At 49.2% G+C, this 23,566-nt stretch overlaps 2 long non-coding RNA genes across 5 annotated transcripts in view; one reads left to right on the top strand and one right to left on the bottom strand.

Moving 5' to 3' along the window:
- The window catches only part of LOC132236737 (uncharacterized), a 29,481-nt gene extending 15,824 nt beyond the window's left edge, over positions 1-13,657 (bottom strand). The window contains exons 1-2 of one of the 4 annotated variants that reach the window (XR_009453348.1): positions 13,495-13,657; positions 11,661-11,769 (exon numbers count right to left, since the gene is read on the bottom strand). This is a non-coding gene — a long non-coding RNA (uncharacterized LOC132236737). Of the gene's footprint in view, positions 1-5,229; positions 5,384-11,660; positions 12,479-13,494 lie in introns of those variants that run through there. The other 3 variants (XR_009453349.1, XR_009453346.1, XR_009453347.1) reach the window with 3 other exon arrangements.
- On the top strand, positions 210-11,752 carry LOC132236738 (uncharacterized). Its single transcript, XR_009453350.1, has 3 exons — positions 210-635; positions 1,787-3,755; positions 11,645-11,752. It is a non-coding gene; the product is annotated as an uncharacterized LOC132236738 (long non-coding RNA).
- Positions 13,658-23,566: the final 9,909 nt, after the last annotated feature.

Here is a 23,566-nt window from a genome sequence, read left to right as displayed (position 1 = left end):
GGGAAAGCGCAGAGGCTCGAGAGCCAGCCACAGGTTGCCCATCTCCTCCTCAGATGAGTTCTTCTCCTAAAGCAGAGCTACCACACGCAGTCTACAGGTGCCCCTCTGACCGCAGGCGCTGGGGTGTGCTGCCTGTCTTTTCTCCTTGACAGCGTACAAGAATCTTTGGGCAACCTCTCGGGTTTCAGAAGGAAGGTGCAAAGGAAAAGGAAGGAAGGTGCTTCTGACACCCTTTTGGACACTGGTTCTTACTCCCGGAGAATAATGGTTATTACTGAGTGCTTACTACATGCTATTACTCTAAGCTCTTCACAGGAATTAATCCCTTTAACGCTCACAACAATCCCAGGCGGTGGATGTTATCTTGTCCATTTTAAAGAGGAAGAAATGGAGGCACCAGGAGGTTGAGTAACTTGCCTCAGGCGCTGCCTCTCCTACGTGGCAGAACTAAGCCGAACCCAGACAGGCTAGTCCAAGCTCCACTCTCTGGATGCTCCAGACACCACCTCTGCGACAGAGAAGGGGAGTCCTGGCACGCCCGGCTGCCGCCTTCCCCATCTGCACTCTCCTGCCTGGTTCTGGGCTGGCCTGGGGATCGTGACTCACTTGCCTTAAGGCTCAAGGGTCTTGCAAAGGTGAGTGAATGCAAGTGCTGGCTCAGCCTGAGCTCGCTTGTCCTGGAGCTGGGCTGGGCTGGGCTGTGCGGAGTGGCCTCCCTGGGCTCGACTTGAGGGTCACCCCTTCACCTGCACCCTGAAAGCCTGGGACTGGCCGTCGTGGGGGGCCAGGCAGGGCACTCTGACGCCAACTGCACTGCCCAGAGGAGGTGCGTTCCCATTAAGGGCAAGCCTCGGGCTGCACCCAAGGAGACACGCTGACTCTCACTACAGACAGAACATTCTGGCCCTGCGGCCCTGCCAGAGGCTGCCAGAACCCTGCCCTCTCCTCCAAGGGGAGAGGGTGGGGGCGGTCACCCCCCCCCCACATATATATATACACACACACCACACACATATACACACCACACACACATATACACATACACACATATATACACACCACACACACCACACACATGTACACACCACACACACCGCACACACACATACACACCACACACATACACCACACGAACACACACACACCACACACATACACACACATATACACATATACACACACACCACACATACACCACACATACACACCACACACACATATACACACCACACGCACGCACACATATATACATATACATACACACACACCACACACATATACATACACACACACCACACACCACACACATATACACACCACACACACATACACACACCATACACATACACACACCACACACATACACCACATATACACACCACACACACACACACACCACACATACCACACACACATATACACACCACACACACACCACACACATATACACACCACACACACATACACACACCATACACATACACACACCACACACACACACTACACACATACACCACATATACACACCACACACGCACACACACACACACCACACATACACACACACCACACACACATATACACCACACACACACACACACACACATACACCACACACACACACACACACACACACACACCACACATACCACACACCAGACACCCCATATACACACCACACATACACACCCCATACATATATACCACCGTACACACACATACATACCATTCATATTCATATCCACCGCCACACACCCCCCCACACACACTGTGCTTTATGTAACAGGTTTGCCTTCCACCAACTCTCCTCGATCAGCAGACACTCCCGAAGGTGCAGCCCACACCTGCACTCCCAGACCACACTCAGCCCCTCCCTGCCGAGGCCCTCGCTCCGCTCTGGTGAGTCACAGCTCCTGCTGCACAGCAGTCCCCGGTGGGCCCCGCCCTGCCCACAGGAAGTGACAAGAGTCAGATATAACTTTTCTCCCAGGGCTGGTGCACATGTTCAAAAGGTGGTTAAAACGGGCAAGAGCTGTCTGTGCAGGGACCGCTCTGGAGAAGGACCAGGGCAGGAGGCGGCAGAGCCTCGGAGGTCTCCGATTCCCATCTTTCCTGAACCGGCTCTGAAACGGCAGAGCCGGCCTGAGGAGCCACGGGCTACAGCACCACCAAGCATGCAGGGGCTTGGGGCACCTGAGAGGCGGGGCCAGAGGGGGCAGCCCGAGGGGGAATGTCCGAGGGGGCTGGATTCTCTTTGCATTTAAAAAAATGGAAGTGTCAAAAAAAAAAAAGTAAAAAGAAAAATCAAAATGTTGCCTTGTGGGTGTGGCTCAGTGGTTGAGCATTGACCTATGAACCAGGAGGTCGAGGTTCTATTCCCAGTCAGGACACATGCCCGGGGTGTGGGCTTGATCCCCAGTAGGGGGTGTGCAGGAGGCAATCAATGATTCTCTCTCACCATTGATGTTTCCATCTCTCCCTCTCCCTTCCTCTCTAAAATCAATAAAAAAAATATTTTTTTTAAAAAAATTGAAGTGTCGTTTCTTTCAGGAACCTCCCCTCAGGGCTCTGAGGTCCTCCAGGACCCAAAGGCCAAGGGAGCTGTTGCCTCTGCGGCCACTGTGCCCTTGGGTAGCACTGACGGTCAGGCTGCCACTCAACAGGGCTTGCCATGTGCCCACTCTGGGGCAAGGACCCCAAATGGTCAGACCTATTCCCAGGATGCACTTTGGACCATCTCCAGTGATTGGGGCAAACCAACATTCCACTTATAATCCCTCCAAAAAGACAAAGAGCCACAAAGCAAACAGCTCTAGAACCCCATGGAACGGGATACGCCATGGAGAGGAGAGGAGAGGGGCTCGGTGCACCCGAGCCACCTGGGGTCTGTGAAAGTGTGGGTCTGTGGGAGTCTGAGATTCCACATCTCTCCCAGCCAGTGCCCATGGACCACACTGGAGTACTGGCATTGGGGATGCTATAGAGCGTTTGGGAGGGTGTGTCAGTGCACCCTGATAGAACCAGGGGAGGAAAATGGACTCTAGGAAACTAAAACTGGCAAAGAGGCAGGTCTGAAAAGTGAGGACAGTAATGCCAATTCCATAGGCTTCGGGGAGGATAAAATGAGAAGATATATGAAGGCCTTAGTATAGGGCCTGGCACAGACTAAGCAGTCAGTGAATAGAATACTTGTCGGTATTATTATTATAACTAGAGGCCTGGTGCATGAAATTTGTGCACTTGGGGGGAGAGGGGAGTCCCTCAGCCCAGCCTGGGCCCTCTCGCAGTCCGGGAGCCCTTGCGGGATGTCCGACTGCCGGCTTAGGCCCGCTCTCCAGTCAGACATCCTTAGCACTGCCGCGGAGGCGGGAGAGGCTCCTGCCACCACTGCTGCACTCACCAGCCGTAAGCCTGGCTTCTGGCTGAGCGGCGCTCCCCCTGTGGAAGCGCACTGACCACCAGGGGGCAGCTCCTGTGTTGAGCGTCTGCCCCCTGGTGGTCAGTGCACGTCATAGTGACTGGTCGTTCCACCGTTCAGTTGATTTGCATATTAGCCTTTTATTATATAGGATTATAAATAGCTGAAGCAAAGCAGTGGAATGTCTCCTTTTACTTCCGAGTCCTGCACCAACACAGGTCAAAACAGATGTCTCCGGGGAGGCAGGAACTCCCCTCTCCCTTGTGATGCTGGCCAGGAGAACTGGATGACCTTGACCAGAGGGCAGAAGGTCTCAGTCCAAGGGCCTCAGATAGACGTAGACTGTTCCTGCTCTGGCATAAACAGGGGCAAGTATTCAGGGTACTCGGGACTAATTCATGGGTAGGAAGGTTGTGCAGACATTGAAATGTTACCGCATGGCAGACCCTCCCTACTTTAGCCTCAGTACCCCAGGGTATGCTCCAACCCAGGCGCAGCCGGACTCAGAATGGGGATCCCTGGTGTCAGCCTTGCTGATGCTGGGTGTCTCAAGGGCCTGCTACACCCCACGCCCTGACTACCTCCACCCACGGCAGCCAGGAGCTGTGCTTAGTACTAGGTCCTCTCAGCGGAGGGTGTGCAGTTCACTTCCCCAAATATTTCCCCTGGAGAGATAAACCGAGAGATAAACGGGAGGTGTCAGGCGATGCCAAGCCCCAGCGAGGCCAGCCCTCTGGAAGAGCGACTGTGAATGTTGATGAAATGGGCAGAAGCTAAACAGCAGTGATTTATTTTCCAAAGTCTCTGGCATTTCTAATCCTATTTTTCTTCTCCTCCCCTTCTCTTAACAGGGCAGGGCAAGCAGTCTTAAGGCCAGCTGGCCGCGCTCTCTGTTCTCCTCACAGATTCGTATGTGAAACGATAAAGCTTTGACGTGGCCACTTTCAGCCCAGGTCCTCCACTGCTCTCTCAAGAATGTGGCCAACATGCAAAGATGCTTCCCAGTTTTAGCGGGGAAGAGACACAGGCCACCCGTCCTCGCTGTGTCCCCCTCCTTCCCGGCACACCTGGAGGGCCCCACACCTACAGCCTGCTCTCCCTGCCCCTCCCGCACCCAGGGAAGCTCCACTGTGACCTCTGGATGGCCCAGGTTCACCAGCCTGGACTTCCTCATCCCAAATCCCAGTCCAAGATGACAATTAAGTCCATCTCACTCTTTTACTGGAGGGAGGAGGCCTCCCAGGTCCCCACCCTCTCCTGGGGTCATGTATACATCCTAGCAGCTGCATTCATTGGCTTATTTAGCGAATGACCTGGCAGAGGATAAGCAGTCAGTAAACAGAATCCTGTTGTTATTATTAACAACTGAAACAACCGAGTGTCAACCATATGCCAGGTACAGTTCAAGGGTGCTGGGAGATGAGCAAGATGTGTCCCTGCCTCTGGCTGTTTCCGGGCCTTTGAAGGCGACTGACAAGGAACATGCTGTTAAACTGAAGGTGATGGAGGCAGAGCAGGAACAGTGTGCTCCGTGCCCCAGAAGCACATGAGGAATGGCTGACTACCTCCGAGAGTGAAGACCTCATGAAGGTGACATCCGGGCTCTGCTATGGTCTGAATGTGTCTCCCCCTGCCGCCCCCACCAAGATTCTTATGTTGAAATACCCCCCCCCCCACCCCCAGATGATGAGCAGGCCATAGGTGTGGGTTCTCCAGGTGTGCCAGGAAGGAGGGGGACATACAGTTCGTCCCATCTACCATGTGAGGACACAGTGAGACGGCTCCAGCTTGGAACCAGAGAGAGCTCTTACCACAATGCAACCGAGCTGGCTTTGACCTTGGATTCCAGCCTCCGGAACCGAGAGAGGTAAATTTCTGTTGTTGACAGTCCCCCAGGCTGTGGTATTTTGTTAGAGCAGCTTGAAGGGCCTAAGACGGGCTGTTTCTCCAGGGCTGAGTAGAAGTCTGCCAGAGAGAGAAGAGGGGATTATAAACCTCTGGAGAACTGCTGCCAGAACCCTTCCATAGGGAGCTATTACTCTAGGCTTGTCCGGTGTCACTGACATGATAACTTTCTCCTGAGAATTTCCTGTTCGAACTTGGCTTTGATCTTTGCAAGTACTTTCCTAGAGCAGACTGAAATTTCTGGAATATTCATTGTAATAAAAATCTATGTATGGCCCTAACCAGTTTGGTTCAGTGGACAGAGCGTCGGCCTGCGGACTGAAGGGTCCCAGGTTCGATTTCGATCAAGGGCATGTGCCTTGGTTGTGGGCACATCCCCAGTGGGGGGTGTGCACGAGGCAGCTGATTGATATTTCTCTCTCATCGATGTTTCTAACTCTCTGTCCCTCTCCTTTCCTCTCTAAAAAAAAAATCAATAAAATATATTTAAAAATATATATGTTCTTAAAAAAATCTGATTTATATCTTTCACTTTTCACTGACAAACTTTATTTACAGAAATAAAGTAGGACTTCCTAAAATCCCCAAATGCCAATACTCTATATTCCCCCATGCGAGGTTACTGAGTTTCTATATGCTTTTAAAGTTAAGTTTGATATATTTTATCCAGCATTTTTAGGTGTTTTGTAGTGAGATTATTTTCAATTTAGATTGTTCACCTTACCACCAGAAATCCCAGTTCTGAATACCTAGTTTGAAATACCTTGAGTAATTACTCTGATAGGAACACTTCTACTGGCCAGTGAGTTGTAACGTGGCCAGGTCTAGGATGAATGCCACTGGCTCCCCCTGGGAAACTTCTAGTTGTTGACAATGCCTGGGAAGCCTCTAGACAACAACAGCCCATCCTGACCACTCATTCCTAGTTGTGTGAACCAGTTCCTTCCTGACAGGCTTTTCTGCTTTTTTAAGAGACAGAGGAAGAAAAGAGAAAAACATTGATGGGAAAGAATGAAACATCATTGGCTGCCTCCTGCATGCCCCCTACCCGAGATGGAGCCAGCAACCTGGGCATGTGCCCTGACTGGGAATCGAACCGGCAACCTTTCAGTGCACAGAATGGCACCCAACCAACTGAGCCACACCAGCCAGGGCCTAACAGGCTTTTCATGCACCCGGTGAAGCGGCCCTGTCATGTATTCCTGCATTTTTGTATGTATACTGTATATCTAGCTATCTCCTTTTAGCCAAGAGTCCCATGACAATCACCACAATATGTCAGCCACTGATCTCTGTCATTTGAAGTGAGCCTTGGAGAAGGGCTTGGAACCAAAAACTATATGTATGTCCATAACAATTACTAACTTTAGCCCAGAAGAGGTTATCTTACATTTCCGGCATTTTTAGGATTCCAGCTAAAGATTCTACTATCATGAACTCTCCTGCCCAGATCCACCCAATGTGATGTAATTCCTTAGTTTTACCGTCAAGGAAATAACTAAGATTCCATATTGCAAGGCAGAGCTAATGGCAGAGAACATGTCTGTATTCCATTCCGATGGATGTGGAGCTGCACAGTCTCTGGACGCAGCCATTCTTGAGGAATCAGTATCCAGTGCCTTCCCCAGCTCAGACGCACCTATGAAATGGATGTCAGGTGCCCATTCCACGGTGTGCATTTCTTTTGGTAGGAACACCCAACCTTCATCTTGCCAAGGGTGGTTATGATAGAACTAGTGGCCCAGTGCACGGATTCGTGCACATTGAAAGGAAATTAATTAGAAGGTGGCCAGTGGGGTGGGACTGGGCGGGACGGGCTGGACATGCCCTGGAGACAACTTCCTGTGGTCCCTCCCTGGCTGGCCACACATGGCTCGAAAGGTGTTTGCTGAGTGAGTGGGGTCACTCCGGCAGGTGGGGTCCCTCAACCTGGCCTTTGGGGATCAGGCTGAAACCGGCTCTCTGACATCCCCTGAGGGGCCCCAGAGTACGAGAGGGCACTCTGCAAAGTTGCTGTCATAGAGGGTGTGGAACGCAAACACAAGTGTGCAGTAAACCAGAGTTGGGGTTGACAGTGCCCCAGTAAAAACATAACCCACGGCCAAAGGTGGAATCACACTGCTCCCTCCTCTCTGGTTTTGGGGTGCGTCATCTGAGAACTGCCACTGCCAAGTCACTGCAGCGCAGCAGCTCCTGCGTTGAACATCCGCCCCATGGTGGTCAGTGTGCATCATAGCAACCGTTCGGGCGGGTGGAGGGACACTTAGCATATTAGCTTTTATATAGAGAGATGCACCTCTTTAGTGACTGTGGCATTCTGAATGGCAGAGTCACTGGCTAGGGCCTTGAACCAGCCATTATGAACTCCCAAGCAGTTGCCAGCAGAGAGTCTCATCTATTTACTATTTCACTTTTGGATTAGGAAAAAATAGCTCCACTTAAATTGTAACCATTTAGGTAAACTTATTATTTTGCAAGTTTCTGGAAACTCATTTTACTTAAAATATATCTGGATGTGTAGTGACTTGCAAAGTTTTCATTTTTTCTTTTTTCTCGCTGGGAGGAGCTGGGGAAGGTTTAATGGAAGAACTGGCGTTCGAACTGAACCTTCAAGAGTCGAGAGCAAGTGCAAAAGGGAAAAAGTGAGTCCCTCCCCGGCAGAAAGCCCAGCAGGAGCCGCAGGGCACGTGGGGTGTTTGGGGGAACGGCAGTTCTCTGTGTCCAGAGCAAGGCAGACAGGGCTGCAGAGGTGGTTCAAGGCCAGAGTAGCCTTGAACCACCAGGGCCTCTGCTTTGGTCAGATCTCTTGGGTTGCAAGAGACCAAAGACACAATCCCAAGAGGCGGAAATGGACAGAAAATCTACTGACTTAAAAAACTGAAAAATTCAGTTTATCGGCTTCAGGTAAAGCTGTATCTAGGGGCTCAATGATCCCACTTGGTCTCCCATCTCTCTGCGTCTCCCTGTGGTGGCCTCACTCTGGAACAGACCCTTTCCAAATGGAGGCAGCCCAGGCTGATACCTTCCCAATTCCGAGGCCAGTGGAAGGAAAGATTCATTTCTCCCCCAAAGTTTTCATTTTTGTAATAATATTCACTGTATATATATATATATATAGCTGCTACACTGTGCAATACACACACAGCACATTTTATAACTTTATACTGGAAAAGAGGACTTAAAAGTCTCCCTTTGATTGATTAGCAGTAATGAAAACAAACTGTTTAACTGATTATACAAGATTAATTAATAAAATTAGAGACTTTTAAAGGGAAAAATATCTCCTAAATTATTTTTTTTTAATTAAATCTTTATTGTTCAGATTATTACATTTGTTCCTCTTTTTTTTCCCCCCCATAACTCCCCTCCTCCCAGTTCCCGCCCCACCCTCCGCCCTCACTCCCCACCCACTGTCCTCATCCATAGGTGCACGATTTTTGTCCAGTCTCTTCCCACATCTCCCACACCCCTTTCCCCCCCAAGAATAGTCAGTCCATTCCCTTTCTATGTCCCTGATTCTATTATAATCAACAGTTCATTCTGTTCATCAGATTATTTATTCACTTGATTCTTAGATTCACTTGTTGATAGATGCATATTTGTTGTTCATAATTTGTATCTTTACCTTTTTCTTCCTCTTCCTCTTCTTAAAGGATACCTTTCAGCATTTCATATAATCCTGGTTTGGTGGTGATGAACTCCTTTAGCTTTTCCTTATCTGTGAAGCTCTTTATCTGACCTTCAGTTCTGAATGATAGCTTTGCTGGATAAAGTAATCTTGGTTGTAGGTTCTTGGTATTCATCACTTTGAATATTTCTTGCCACTCCCTTCTGGCCTGCATAGTTTCTGTTGAGAAATCAGCTGACAGTCGTATGGGTATTCCCTTGTAGGTAACTGAGTTTCTTTCTCTTGCTGTTTTTAAGATTCTTTCTTTATCTTTTGCTCTTGGCATTTTAATTATGATGTGTCTTGGTGTGGTCCTCTTTGGATTCCTTTTGTTTGGGGTTCTCCGCGCTTCTTGGACCTGTAAGTCCATTTCTTTCACCAGGTGGGGGAAGTTTTCTGTCATTATTTCTTCAAATAGGTTTTCAATATCTTGCTCTCTCTCATCTTCTGGCACCCCTATAATTCTGATGTTGGTACGCTTGAAGCTGTCCCAGAGGCTCCTTACACTGTCCTCGCATTTTTGGATTCTTTTTTCATTTTGCTTTTCCGGTTGGATGTTTTTTGCTTCCTCGCATTTCAAATCATTGACTTGATTCTTGCCCTCCTCTGGTCTGCTGTCGGGAGTCTGTATAATATTCGTTATTTCAGTCCGTGTATGCTTAATTTCTAGTTGGTTCCCCAATATAAGATCGAGGGTCTTATTAGTTTTCGTGTAGATCTCATTAAGTTTATCGGCAGCTTCTAAACAGTTCTTGAGAGACCTTAAAAGTGTGGTTCTGAACTCTATATCTTCCTTTGACAATTTTGTCCTGTTTCTTTGTCTTCACATTTTGTTATGCTTCCTTGGTGCACCCCCTAGTGGTCTTTGTTCGCAGTCTTATAGTTAAATCTTGATTGTTGTAGCTAATTCCAGGGAGGGTTTGACCTCCAGGCCAAGTGGCTATGAGAATCAGCTGTGTCAGCAGTGAGAGAACTTCTGTCCTCTAGGGAGGTGCTAATCTAGCCTTTGCCTGAGGCTATCCGGCAAATGCCTGTGTGCAGGGCTTGGGCGGGGCGGGTCGCACAGGATCAACAGGGTGGGCCGGAGAGAGCAGTTATGGTGGCTCTCAGTCCTGTCCCCAGGGGCTCTGCCTCTCTGAGTCCCAGCACCCGCTGCAAACCTGGGAGAGAAAGCTGCACTCGCTCTGACCGAAGCCAGACAGTCCCGCTTCTCCTGTTTGAGTCTGGGTCCCTAAAGACTCGCCCGGATCTGGTGCTCAGAGTCTGCGACTCCCTCCCGATTGAAAACAACAACCGCGCCCTCCGCCGCCAGCCCGCTCCGCGCACTCCGCACCTCAGAATTTGACTTCAGCACTGCGCCTCCTCTGAGTGTCCGTGAGCATTTCTCTTTGCTCCTAGTTGTAGGACTTCCACTCAGCCAGCGTTCCTGTGGTTCTGGGTGATGTCCCTTCCGTTTTTTGGTTTCACTTTTGAAGTAGTTGTTCAAAGCAGCAAACTCCGGCGTTAACCTATGCCGCCATCTTGGTTTCCCTCTCCTAAATTATATTTTAAAAGAAATGTGTTTAATTTTTGCTACTGTTACTTCCATACTTGGTATTTTGTGTTTGTTTTCCTTATTTGTGAATGTGTGTCTTGCTAGACTAAATTATTTTCATTAAGAATTTTGGCCAGCCCAGCCGGTGTGGCTCAATGGCTGAGCGTTGACCTATGAACCAGGAGGTCACGATTCGATTCTCTGTCAGGGCACATGCCCGGATTTCGGGCTCGATCCCCAGTGAGGGGTGTACAGGAGGCAGCCGATCAATGATTCTCATCATTGATGTGTCTCTCTCTCTCTCTCCCTCTCCTTTCCTCTCTCTGAAATCAATAAAAATATATTTTTTAAAAAGAATTATGGCCAGCCCTAACCAGTTTGGCTCAGCGGATAGAGCATTGGCCTGCGGACTAAAGGGTCCCAGGTTTGATTCCGGTCAAAGGCATGTACCTGGGTTGCAAGCACATCCCCAGTTGGGGGGCGTGCAAGAGGCAGCTGAATCGATGTTTCTCTCTCATCAATGTTTCTAACTCTCTATCCCTCTTCCTCTCCCTTCTTCCTTATAAAAAATCAATAAAACATATTTTTTTAAAAAAGGAATTATGGCCAGAGTTAGAGCTTGGAACCAGTGAGAAAGAACTGATTATTATACCTTAAAAGTACAGTCTATTTCTCTAATGCCTGCTTGTGAACCACGCTATTTTGCTGAAATGTCTTCAGAAAGTTCTATTAAAGAGCAGCCTATGTATTATACCTAATATATTTTCAGTAACTATTTGTTAAATGCATGGCAGACAAAACTAAAGCTGAAGCTGTTATTTGGAAATGATGTTGTTGAAGTGTCAATAAGGACACTTAAAGTTATAAATGGTGATAAATGATCTTAATGTAAATTACTATCCTACTGAAATTCAGTACAGTATGTAGCTCTATAAAGGGAACAATAAAGGTATAGTCATCACAGCTACATGCTTTCCTTAAACGTTCAGGAGAAGGGGCAAAAAAGAGAACTAACATTTTTGGATATTTATATACACCACAAACTAATCCAGGAACTTCATAAATCTCACTTAATCCGTACAGCAAAGTAGGTTACATATAAAGAAAATGAGGTTCAGAGACGTTTGGAAACTCACACAGCGTTCAATGCAGATTGCACACGGGCCTGCCTGGTTCCACGGCAATCCCCGCTGCAGTGTCTCCTGTGCGTGGATTTGGAACCATCATCAAATAGTTCTGGTAGCTCTGGGCGGGAAAGGGTAGAAAAATGTTCGAAAGTCATTCTTATGACCAGTTTGCTTCCTGGTTCCTAACCAACCAAGGGGATTATGTGAGGCCACTTTGTACACAGTCCAGTCTCCATATCAACGAGCACAGCAGAACCAAAAATCTTTCCAAAGACTTTGTCCTGCAGGCTTACTATGGCCTGCTGCTCAGGGGAAGAGGAGACTGTTAGGACCCTGGCACCATTATTTTCCCCGAGTAGCAATCCTTTTAAAGCCAGCTGCTGGGCAAACACCTTCCTGAAGATATGTAACACTTATTGACTGATCTCACCTCCTTTTGTTCCAGCCTAAGGCTGAATTTCCAATTACATAAGGGAGGAGAAAAGAAACTCTACAAAGCTTAGTAGTTAAGGGCACAAGTGTCAGAGTCAGACAACCTTGGATTATGAATCCTGGCACTGCCTCATACAAACATAAAGTTATTCCATCTCTCTGGGCCTTCATTTCCTTTTCTGTAAAATTGGTTATAATAAGAGTATCTCAATCACAGAGATTTTGTAAGGATTAAATGAAACACCTCTTAAGCATTTACAATGCTTGACACATTAAAAATACTTAATAAGCCCTAACTGGTTTGGCTCAGTGGATAGAGCGTCGGCCTGCAGACTCAAGGGTCCCAGGTTCGATTCCGGTCAAGGGCATGTACCTTGGTTGTGGGCACATCCCCAGTAGGGAGTGTGCAGGAGGCAGCTGACCGGTTTCTCTCTCATCAATGTTTCTAATTCTCTATCCCTCTCTGTAAAAAATCAATAAAATAAAAATAAAAAACTTAATACGTGGCAATTCTTATTGATGTTCATGTTGAATAGTGACCAAGTTATGTTCTTTCTACATGCAACTGCAAATGATCTTCAAGGCTGTGAGCTCAGAAAACCTAGGCGGCCTTCATGAAGGGCTCTGCAACCAAAGGCAAGATTTGTGATTCTAAGGAGGAAACAGAACTCATTAACAGAATTCCTTTAGAGCTAAATTCCCATTTGATAGGGAGTGATGGCTGTAAGGGTCGTTTTTGCTTATCTGTTTAAGTCTGACCAAGATTTTTGATATTTCGAAATCACACTTGGTATTTATTTAGTAACTTTCCCCAAAGAAGCTCAAAACCAGTTTGCCACCAAAAGAAATTTTAGAACCCTGAGACGCGGAAGTAATGCCGCCCGCCCGTGATGGGCAGCCGGAATCCAGGGAAGGCCAGGCCTGGCACCGCGCTCCGCACGGGACTGCGGTGGAAATGGGATCTTGTGATGTCTAAAGAGTGTTTTGTTCCTCAGGCTTCGAGAAGGGTGGACAGCAGCGCTGCAGGAAGAGAGGGAGGCCTGGCAACTGTCTGCACGAGAGAAATAAGGAGGCTACAGAGTCCTCGCTGAGCTACGGGCGAGGTAAGGGTGGTAGGAAGACAGGTCCGCAGACGGAGCTGACAGCTCCCAGACAGGAAACGCAGCTCCGGGCTGGCATCGGTGAGGCCGCGTTTCCGCCCCGAGGCTTGTGAGGTGTCACACCACCCAGCAACCGCCTCCCAGAATCACGAGTGTTGGGTTCTTAGCAACCCTTTCCGACGCACACAGGCTCTTTCAGTAAAACATAACCCAACCGACAGATTGAAGGATGGGCATGGAGGGCGCACAGCACCCCTACAACCGGTGGGGACCTCGGGTCCACGGCCTCCAAAAGGCGCAGTCCCACTCACCCGCGCGGCCGCCGGAAGTGCTCCTCCCCCGGATGTCGCCCCGCCCCGCGGCGCGCGAGCGTGTCGTCACTTGCGGTCGGCCAATCAGGGCGCGCGACCAAAATAGCCCCTATAAATTCTTGCGGGGCCCGAGCTGCCGGCGCCGTGCCGCACGCTGGGTGGGGCTGCGCGCGCAGGTGGCGGGCAGGGCCGGGCGGGGTCGGAAGGGGCGGGCCCTGCGCACCTGTTTTCGCCCGACGTAGGCGGGGCAGGTTGTCGGGCTTCTCCCCAAGCCTCGCAGAACCCGGGGTTCCTGTGTGAATAGTTCTGATGCGGCTGCGCACTCGTTCCGCGGAGTCATCGCTCCCCTCCTAACGTTCCCTCTCGGGAGCAGCGCCCCCCGCGGCCTGCGTGGTTGTAGGGCAAGTTCAAGGACCGACATGAACCGAGCTTCGGGTGGTGGCTCCTGGTCCTGCGGGGCAAATGGTAGTGCGGCCAGCGCTCAGCCCCGAGGAAAGTCTATCAGCGGTTCTCAACCTGTGGGTCGCGACCCCTTTGGCGGTCGAACGACCCTTTCACAGGGGTCGCCTGAGACCATCCTGCATATCAGATATTTACATGACGATTCATCACAGTAGCAACATGCCAGTGATGAAGTAGCGACGAAAATAATTTTATGGTTGAGTCACAGCATGAGGAACTGTATTAAAGGGCCAGAAGGTTGAGAACCACTGGAAATGAACGGAGGCGTCTCTGCCCTCTTCGGAGGCTCCCAGCTGTGGGTGGAAGGCAGGGTCCAGCCCAGGGGAGGTCTGGTGATGAGATGGGCATCCTTCCCCGGAGGAAGAACCAGTTCAGGGCGGGAGGCGGTTCTAGGGTCACCTTTCCAGGAAGAGGTGATTTTCGAGCGAATCGGTGGAAAAGCTAAGGCTTTGGCATCGATCACCCGTGGGTTCCAGCCTCTGCTCGGGCCACACTCCGCTCTGTGACCCTGAGCACAGCGGCCAGCCTTGGAGTGTTCCCGTCCTTAAGACGCAGAGAGCAGCTCAGGCCCAACACCTTCCTGAGGCGCCCCCCCCCCCCCATCATGTTCATTTCTCTTTATGTCCCTCCCTCTCTTCTTTCCTCACTTCCTCTCCTCTCCATTTTCTTTCTTTTCTTCATTCCTTCATCTCCCTTGCCTTTTTTCTAATTGAGGTATAACTTACACATAATTAAACTGCACAGGTTTTAAGAGGGTAGCTGGGTGGCCCTCGCCGGTGTGGCTCATCGGATAGAGCTTTGGCCTGTGGACTGAAGGGTCCCGGGTTCTATTCCCCTCAAGGGCACAAGCCCGGGTTGTGAGCTGGATCCCCAGTAGGGGGCGTGCAGGAGGCAGCTGATCCATGATTCTCTCATCATTGATGTTTCTCTCCCTCTCCCTTCCTCTCTGAAATCAATTAAAAAAATTTTTTTTTTTTTAAAAAAAGAGGGTAGCTGGGTGAACCTTTATGTATATATACACATGTACTGGGAATCGGCTCCCAGATCAAGATATAAGACATTTCTCTAACCCCAGGGTTCCACCTGCTCCTTCCCACTTAAAACTTGGCCCCCAGAGGTAACCACTGTCTGACTCCTACTGTATAGCAAGGTTGCCTGTTCGCTATCAAGTGGTTGCTCTTTTCTGTGGTTTCTTCCACCCAGCATGTCTGTAAGGTTCATCCACGGCATTGCATATATCAGTAGTTTGTTTCTTGATGGGTAGTATTCTGTATGAATGTACTACAATTCATTTGTCCATTCTACCATTGATGGGCATTTTGGTTGTTTTTTAGTTTTTGGCTATGAACATTAATATAGTCTTTTGGTGAATAAATGTACTCAATTCTGTTGGATATATACCTACGAGCAGAATTGCTGTGTCAAAGAATAGATGCATGTTTTATTTTAGTAGACACTGTAGATCAGCTCCCCCAAAAGGTTGGATTAATTTATGAAAGTTAGTTTCTTCACATCCTTCCTTGCCAATGGTTGGCATTAGCAGTCTTCAATTCTTGGTAAGTGTAGCAGTATTTCCGCGTGCTTTTCGTTTGTATCCCCCTAATGAATAATAATGTTGACTCCTTTAATAACTAATTAGCCATTTGGTTAACTTTTTGTGAAATGAGTATTCAAGTAATCTGGTTTTTTAATGGGCTCATCTATCTATCCCCTATGATATCTAGGAATGCTTTATATTTTCTGGATATGAATCTTTGTTCGGCATCATGAATATATCCTCCTAGTCCAGTGGTTGGCAAACTCATTAGTCAACAGAGTCAAATATCAACAGTACAACGATTGAAATTTCTTTTGAGAGCCAAATTTTTTAAACTTACACAATATAGGTAGGTACATTGTTATTAACTTAACTAGGGTACTCCTAAGGCTTAGGAAGAGCCACACTCAAGGGGCCGAAGAGCCGCAGGTGGCTCGCAAGCCGCAGTTTGCTGACCATGGTAACCTAGCCTGTGCCTTGCCTCTTCAGTTTCTTATGATGTCTTCATTTCATTTTGTTTTAAAAATAAACATACAAGAACATTGAGTTTTTTAAAATGACAGTCTATGGGATTTGACGCATGTATAAATGATGTAACCACCACCGTAATCAGGACGCAGAACAGTTCTGTCCCTTCCCCAAATTGCCTTGTGCTGACCTTGGTAGTCATTGCCTTCCCCCTTCTGTAACTCTGGAGAATCACCAATCTGTTCTTTGTTGCTATAGTGTTGCCTTTTCCAGCATGCCATATAAATGGAATAATATAGTGTGGGTCGTCTTTTGAGTGTGAGATTTATCCATGTTGTTGCATGTATTAATAGCCATTCCTTTTTATCACTCAGTGGTCGTCTATCATATGGATGCACCACTGTTTATTCACTCGTTGAAGGAAATTTGGGTTTTTGACACTTTTTGACAACCAGAACTTGCGCTGCTATCAACATCTGTGTACAGGTTTTTGTGTAAACATATGTTTTCATTTCTCTGGATTAAGTACCCAGGAGAGGGTTACTAGATCATTTGTGTATGTATGTTTAACTTTATACAAATAGGCCAGTCTGTTTGTGTTCCCATCAGCAATGTGTGGGAGTTCCGTGTGCTCTGTACCCTCACCAACCACGGTATTATCACTGTTTCTATTTTAGGGTTCTAGTAGCTGATGGCGGTATTTCATCATAGTTTTACTGTGCATTCCCTAAAGGCTAACTTGTTGAGCATTCATTCTATGGGCTTATCTGTCATACATTTATTCTCATTGGTAAGATCTGTTCAAGCATTTTGCTCCCCCTTTTTAAAAATCAGGTTGTTTTCTTACTGTTGAATTTTGAGAATTCATGTATTTCTGGATATAAGTCCTTTGTTAAAAAGACTATCTTCCATTAAATTGACTTTGCATCTTTGTGAAAAATCAGTTTGCCATATTCTGTGGTTATTACCCATCTTGCATGTCTTTTTCATTAACTTATCATAGTTATTGTAAATTCCCTATCTGATCATTCCAAACTCTGTATCATACCTGTCAGGTTCTGATGCTTGCTTTGTCTCTTCAGACTGTATTTTCTTCTTGCCTTTAAACATGCATCGTATTTTTTGGTTGAACGCCAGACATGATGGATCAGGCAGGAGGAACTGGGGTGATTAGGCTTTCAGGGTGAAGTTTTACGGTAATTGGACCAGGAGTTGGCCTGTGATTATTGTTTGCTATAGCTGGAGGCTTCTTCTAGTTTCCTTGTTTTTTGATGCATCCCTGTTGTCTTTGGGTTTTCCTAAGGACTCCTTACATAGAGTCTGCTTTGCAGCTAGCTCTCTCTGTCGGAATCCCTGTTGTTATGTACTGGAGCCCTGATGATGTGGGTAAGGTGTAGGGAAAGGGAGGTGTTCTCTGATCATATCATTAAATATTTTCTAAGTAGGCTTGAGTCCTTGTGCTGTGACCTTCAGAAGCAGTTCTTAGCCTTTTCTTTTTTTAATCTCCTTACAAGAGACACGAAGGTTCATGGGGCTGGAGTTGACTAAATGCCGTTCCTCCAAATCAGAGAAGACTCTGTAAAGAGAGTGAGCCTTTGTGATGGCAACCACACTGGGTGTTTTGGAAATGGTTAATTTTCCCTTCCCTGCCTGAAACCATGGTGGGGCTCCTGGAGATAAAACCCACAGAAGTGCGGGGCCCCCAGAAGAGCTGAAACCATAAGGTCTGTTGATTAATTTTTATGTGTGAAGATTTTCCAGTTACCTTTTTCTTATTGATTTCTAATTTCCATTGTGGTCATAGAACGTATTTTGAATAATTTCAACTTTTAAAATGTATCAAGGTTTGTTTTAGGATCCTGGATACGTGTCGTTTTAGTGACTGTTCCTCAGGAAGAATGTGGTAGGAAATCGGTCGAGCTGGTTGGTTCGGGTGTTTTCGGTTCTGTCTCCTGGATGATCTGCTTTTTGTTCTGTTGCTTGCTGAGAGAGGAGTGCTGAGCTTTCTGCCTGTAATTGTGGATTTATCCATGTCTCCTCTTGGTTTTATTGAATTTTGCTGCATCTTAGTGTCTCTGATTTAAGAGCGGACTGCTGCCGTGTTACAAGCACAGACCAAAGTATGGCAACGAGGGGCCATTTTTTGCAGAATGGACTTTGTCCACATGCCACAATCTGATACTCAGCAGCAGTCCTGAGAGTGTGCGCCTCAATTTTGATGACAGACACCTTATGCCAGGACATCTCGGACTTCCAGGAATTTCACATAAAAAACGTATGGAACATTTATGACATACACACATATAACATAAAGAAGGCGCGGTTACTTCTTTGATTGTAATGTATAAACACAGATGTAACCCTGCATTCCCTGGAGCACTATCTCAATTCGTTGAGCTTCTGCTTCCCGGCATATGTCGACAGTTTGGCTCAAATAAACTCACAAAAATTCTTTACAGGTTTCAATGGGTTTTTTTTACGTTAACAACAGATTGAGTAAAACTTCGTGTCACACCGATCCACAGAGCTGCAGAGCGACGGAGAGTGACACTAATGCCTTGGTTTTTTATCACATCTCTCAGCTAAACTGGGGACATCTGATCAAAAGGCAGGAATTATGGGGAAAACACACACACACATAACCACAGGCCCAAAATGGCCGTCATTCCTGCGAAAAGGCCACGATAACAAACCTAGATTGAATACCTGGTCTGATGGCAGTTTCAACCTCCCCCAGAAACACAATCAACCCGTCTGGGATTTTCTGGTCCAGCACCAGTAAGGTAACCTGTCACACAGGCCCTCTCCCTCCCCCCGGCCACAAGAGGCAATCTGCATCATAAAAGCCTGCCCCCTTGGCTTCCCCCTCCAAAAAGACGTCTGGGCCCAGAGGTAATCCTTTCCTTTCTTTTGCTAATAGCGCCCGTGCCCCGCCCAGCTTCCCGTAAACCCTCCCAGTTTGTACAACCTCTCCAGGGCCCTTCCAGTTGCTGGGTAGGATGCTACCCTTTCCACGAGCCTCTTAATAAAGCCGATGAGATCTTCAAATGTTCTCAGTTGAATTTTGTTTTCTAACAACATTCATATAAAGCTTCGAAATGTAGAAAATAATACCTAGTGTTTAGAAATATATACACAGTTAGTGCAAGAAGTCTGTGGAAATCCCAGATAGGAGTGGCTTCTTGAAGAAAGAGGGAGATTAGGGTTAGGGTTACATGGGGAACTATTTTTGTAATGTTTTAGTTCTTAACCTGGGAGTTCTTAAACTGTGGATCGTATTACTTTTTATGCCTTTGTATGTGTTTAAAATATTAAAAAAAAAAAAAAAAAAAAAGAGCCCTAGCTGGTTTGGCTCAGTGGGTAGAGTTTCAGCCTTCGGGCTGAAAGGTCCCAGGTTTGATTCTGATTAGGGCCACATGCCTGGGTTGTGGGCTGGATCCCCAGTAGGATAAATAAATAAATAAAATTAAAAGAAAGAAAGAAAAAAGAGAAGCTACTTGAGTCCCTTTCAGCCTTTGTGGATTGGCCATCTTCAGCGGGGGGTGGGGGTGGGGGTGGGAGTGTGGGGGGGGGGACACACATTGTTGCCGAGATGGAGTTGACACCCTAACCTTGCCCCCTGAGACCCTCCTCCTCTGCACTTTCCCTCCATCTCAGCAGTTTAGAGATTCCTTTGGGGTTCCTCTGTGCTTCTGTTAGTCCCTTCACCAAGCAAACACGGAAATCTTGGGAATGGAAAGAAAATTCCACAGTAAAGTTAAGTGTGAGAGTCATCCAAAACTCCGAGGCTGGGACAAGACTGGTTAAAAATAGTTCTGCGTTGAAACTCAATCTTGTAAATCCCATCGTAGGAAACTTTTACTGCTTTGATGTGAATCTAAATGTTTGAAAGCAGGGGTTTTCGTGTGGTGATTCTTTCCAGTCGCCTGCGATGCTGGCAGGGACGCAATCTCGGGAGACGCATGACCCTCACTGGGCTCCGGGCCCGTCTGAGTCCCCTCCGGAAGGGACGCCTCCCTGAATTGCAAACACTTTCTCCGCGGGCTTCAGTTCCAGGCCAAACCAGTTCGGCAGCATGCTTCTGTACCTTTCCAGAGACTGATCCGAATCGGCTGGCCAGGCTTTAAAACCATTTAATTCTTTCATTTCTTGAAAGCCTCTTTCTTTTGAAAGCCTGTGGGTGAGTCATACAATTAACATCTGAAAAGACTTAGCAGCCATTGAACCCAGGGACCTGGGGGAGTTTGACCCACCCCCATGGCAGCTGACCTTCCAGAGCAACCTTGGACTTGGCAGGGGCCTTTGCAGGTGGGAAAAGGGTAGCTGCGGAGATGTGGGGGTCCCCAGGCAGGGGAGGGGAAGGAGGAGGGGAGAAGGGGCTGTCCCCTCTCCACCACCCCCTTCCCAGTTCTCACTGATTGTTCTGAGCAACCCCTCCCTCCTCCTTGTGTTTAATCCCTTCTCTGGCTCAGTTCGAAGCAGACATCGACAAATCTTTAGAGAAAGAACGAGGGAAGCCCGTTTGAGTCACTGTTATGTCTCTAGATTTTTGATGACTTCGGTTGGTAAAATACTTTCGAAGGTGCATTTTCAATTCTGTTCGTAATTGTTCTACAAAACGAGAGACTGTGGACATTTGCTTTGAATGAAAAAGAAAAGATTGGCTTTAGGGTCCCGTTCAAAGTGTTGGGTAGGAGGGGCCTCGTTTGCATGCGGGAGCTCCGCTGTGAGTTCCCCACTCCTTGTTGCCCTAGATTTTTCTTCACTCCCTTGTCTCCTCTATCTCCCCGGCTCTGTGGGTTCCCTGAGAAGAGGCCGGTAAGGATGGAAGACAGTCACTCATCGTCATCATGGCTTCTGATGATTGAGTTTCTGCATCTTCAACCCCTCGGGAAAACCTGAGCCTGTCCCTAGCCTGAGCCATTCAGGTCGGTGCCTGCACCTCCGCGCAGCTGAGCGATGGGTGGCAGGACACTGTGGAGAGCGGCCGCCCGCGACCAGATCACACTCAGGGAGCGACTTCCAGCAGCTGGCCGGCAGGAAGGGACTTCGACCGCAGATCGGGCAGGGGTTGGTGTAGCCGAGGTGCTGCCCGGGAGACTGGGGCAGGGTGGGGGCGTGGTGCGGCCTCAGGAAGCCGCTGCCCACGGCGGCAGGTGGCCTTTGCAAGAGGCGCCCAGGCCTTCCGCGCTCTTCTGACGGCGGCCGAGCAGCCACTGTAATGGGAGCTGTGAGCGCCGATCTTCACTGCCCGGCTCAGCTCCCGGAGAAGGTGTTTGCTGCCCGCCACCCCCACCTCCTGTTCGTCTCCCTGCAGCCGACTTCTGCCCGCGCTCGCCCGCCTGGCGGGTCCCAGGGCCTCTCCAGCCAGGGCTCCCGATGGCTCCGGCTCCGCTGCTCTGCTGGACTCACTCCCTTCGTTAAACTCCGCTCTTTTCCTTGCATCTCTCTGGCTTCCAGTTCCTCCGTCTCTGTCCTTTCCTCGTGGGTTGGCATTCCCCGACTCCTGGCTTCGAAGTCACGTGACCTGGGCTCAGATCTCAGCGCCCCTTCGAGGACCCGGGACGAGTCGCAGTGCTGGCGCCCCCCGCGGGTGCCTCCCTGTGAAATGGGCTAATCTGGCCCCTCCCTCCTGTGGGAGAAGGTTAAATACTTATAAGTGCCTCACAGAGTCTCTTACGAAGTTTTGCACGAATGCTCGCTAATGCCCTTGTGAGATTTTTCTCACTGTATCTGCTCCTCCGTCCACAACAGGTGCCTGAGCCTCCTCCTGACTCCCACCCCGGCCTCAGCACCAGGAATGTTCCGGAGATGGCGCTCTGTTCAGAAAGGGAGAGGGAGAGAGAGAAACTTCCACCAGCGGCCTCCTGCAGGCTCCCCACCGGGCCTCCAGCCCGAAACCCAGGCCGGTGCCCTGACCGGGAATCGTGCCGTGACCTCCCGGGTCATAGGCTGATGCTCCACCGCTGAGCCACGCCTGCCGGGCGGAGCACCTGCTTTTTAACCAGAAGATAGAAAGTGAGGTTTTCGTGTGAAAAGTCGAGATGTTTTAAAGTGTCGGCAGGTAGTGAAAGCAAACAAACCGAGTGGGGTCCGAAACAACTTAGAATTTAGCTTTCAGGCTCCCGGTTTGTGACATCTGAGCTACAGTCTTGTTCCCCTGCCTGCTGCGGGAGGGCAGTTCTGAGGCTGAAATGGCCCCCACGGCCGTCCACCACCCGCGGGGAGGACGGAGGCTGCGGCTGAGACAGGACTTGGGGGGCTCCCACTGCTGAGTGGTGGCGGCTGGGCCAGAGCTGTGCCCTGGGCGCGTGAAGTGCGTGGATGGCCCTGGGTGTGCGCCCTCTTGTAAGAGCCACCAGGTGGGGACCCTTGGCTGAATCTTCACCCTGAGGCTCAGCCAGGAGGCAGCTGCCCCCACTTCACGAGGACCGCGTGGGCCGACCCACAGGCCCTTCCTCAGCCCCCTGCTTGGGCCACACTCCCTGCCCCTGCCCGCCGGGCATCCGAGAGGGAAATCCCACTGGGGGGTGGGGCTGGGGGGTCCTGCCCCTGAACTACCTGGAGTTGTAAGTTCTAGGATCTGAGTTCCGTGTCACCCTCTCCACGTGAGCAGAACCTGGGGACCCGGCCGAGTCTCATTTCCTGCACACACTCGGGCCACCTGACTCTCCCTCGGTTTGATGGCTCCGTCATTGATTTTAATGCTTTCTCTCCCCTTGCCCGAGTCCCTCCTATGGGCCCCGGGTGCTGACCATGGAATGTCACGGTGTATTCACACGCCTCCTGCGTGGCTTGAAACTGGGAACTGTGGGTGCTGAGGCTGTCTAGCTCTAAGGCAGTGGTTCTCCACCTTCTGGCCCTTTCAATACAGCTCCTCATGTTGTGACCCAACCATAAAATTGTTTTCGTTGCTACTTCCTAACTGTAATGTTGCCACTGTTATGAATCGTCATGTAAATATCTGATATGCAGGATGGTCTTAGGCGACCCCTGTGAAAGGGTCGTTCGACCGCCAAAGGGGTCGCGACCCACAGGTTGAGAACCCCACTCTACGGCTTTCCCTCTGAGGCGCCTGGCACACTTGGAAATGGATTTGCTGGGAGCCGCCTCACTACTACGTGCTAACACCTGGTTCTGCAAACGGCTGTTTGCATGGAGCGCACAGGGCCCAGCACACGGCGGCCGGTCGGGACGGATGCTCACCTTCCCCACCAGGCGGCCACCTCTCATTCCGAAGGCTCGCGGGTCGTTCTGGAAAGCTCCTTCCAGCTGTTGGAATTCAGGGCCGGAGCGGGTCACGGAAAGGGAATTCGTGGGCGGAGCTTCCTTGCTGTCGGGTTTCCTCGCAGGTGTCGCGGTTAGACAAGGGCCAGGGTGGCCGACTGGCCTGGGGTCCTGCGTTTCATAGGTTTCCCGTGTCCTTGTGTTTGCTGCTGCGTCTTCGTGACGGGTGATGCCAGGGATGTGAGGTTCTAGTAAACGGTGCCCTCCACCTTCCACTTGGTCTTCCTTCTGGGCCACCTGGTTGCAGCCTTGACTTTTCAGCTCATTTTATCGCTTATTTGACATAAAACATTATCCGCGAGTCGAATGGAAAATTCC

Source organism: Myotis daubentonii, chromosome 6, assembly GCF_963259705.1.
Source record: "Myotis daubentonii chromosome 6, mMyoDau2.1, whole genome shotgun sequence".
NCBI classification, from domain to species: domain Eukaryota; kingdom Metazoa; phylum Chordata; class Mammalia; order Chiroptera; family Vespertilionidae; genus Myotis; species Myotis daubentonii.
This window is presented reverse-complemented; position numbering and strand designations above follow the sequence as displayed.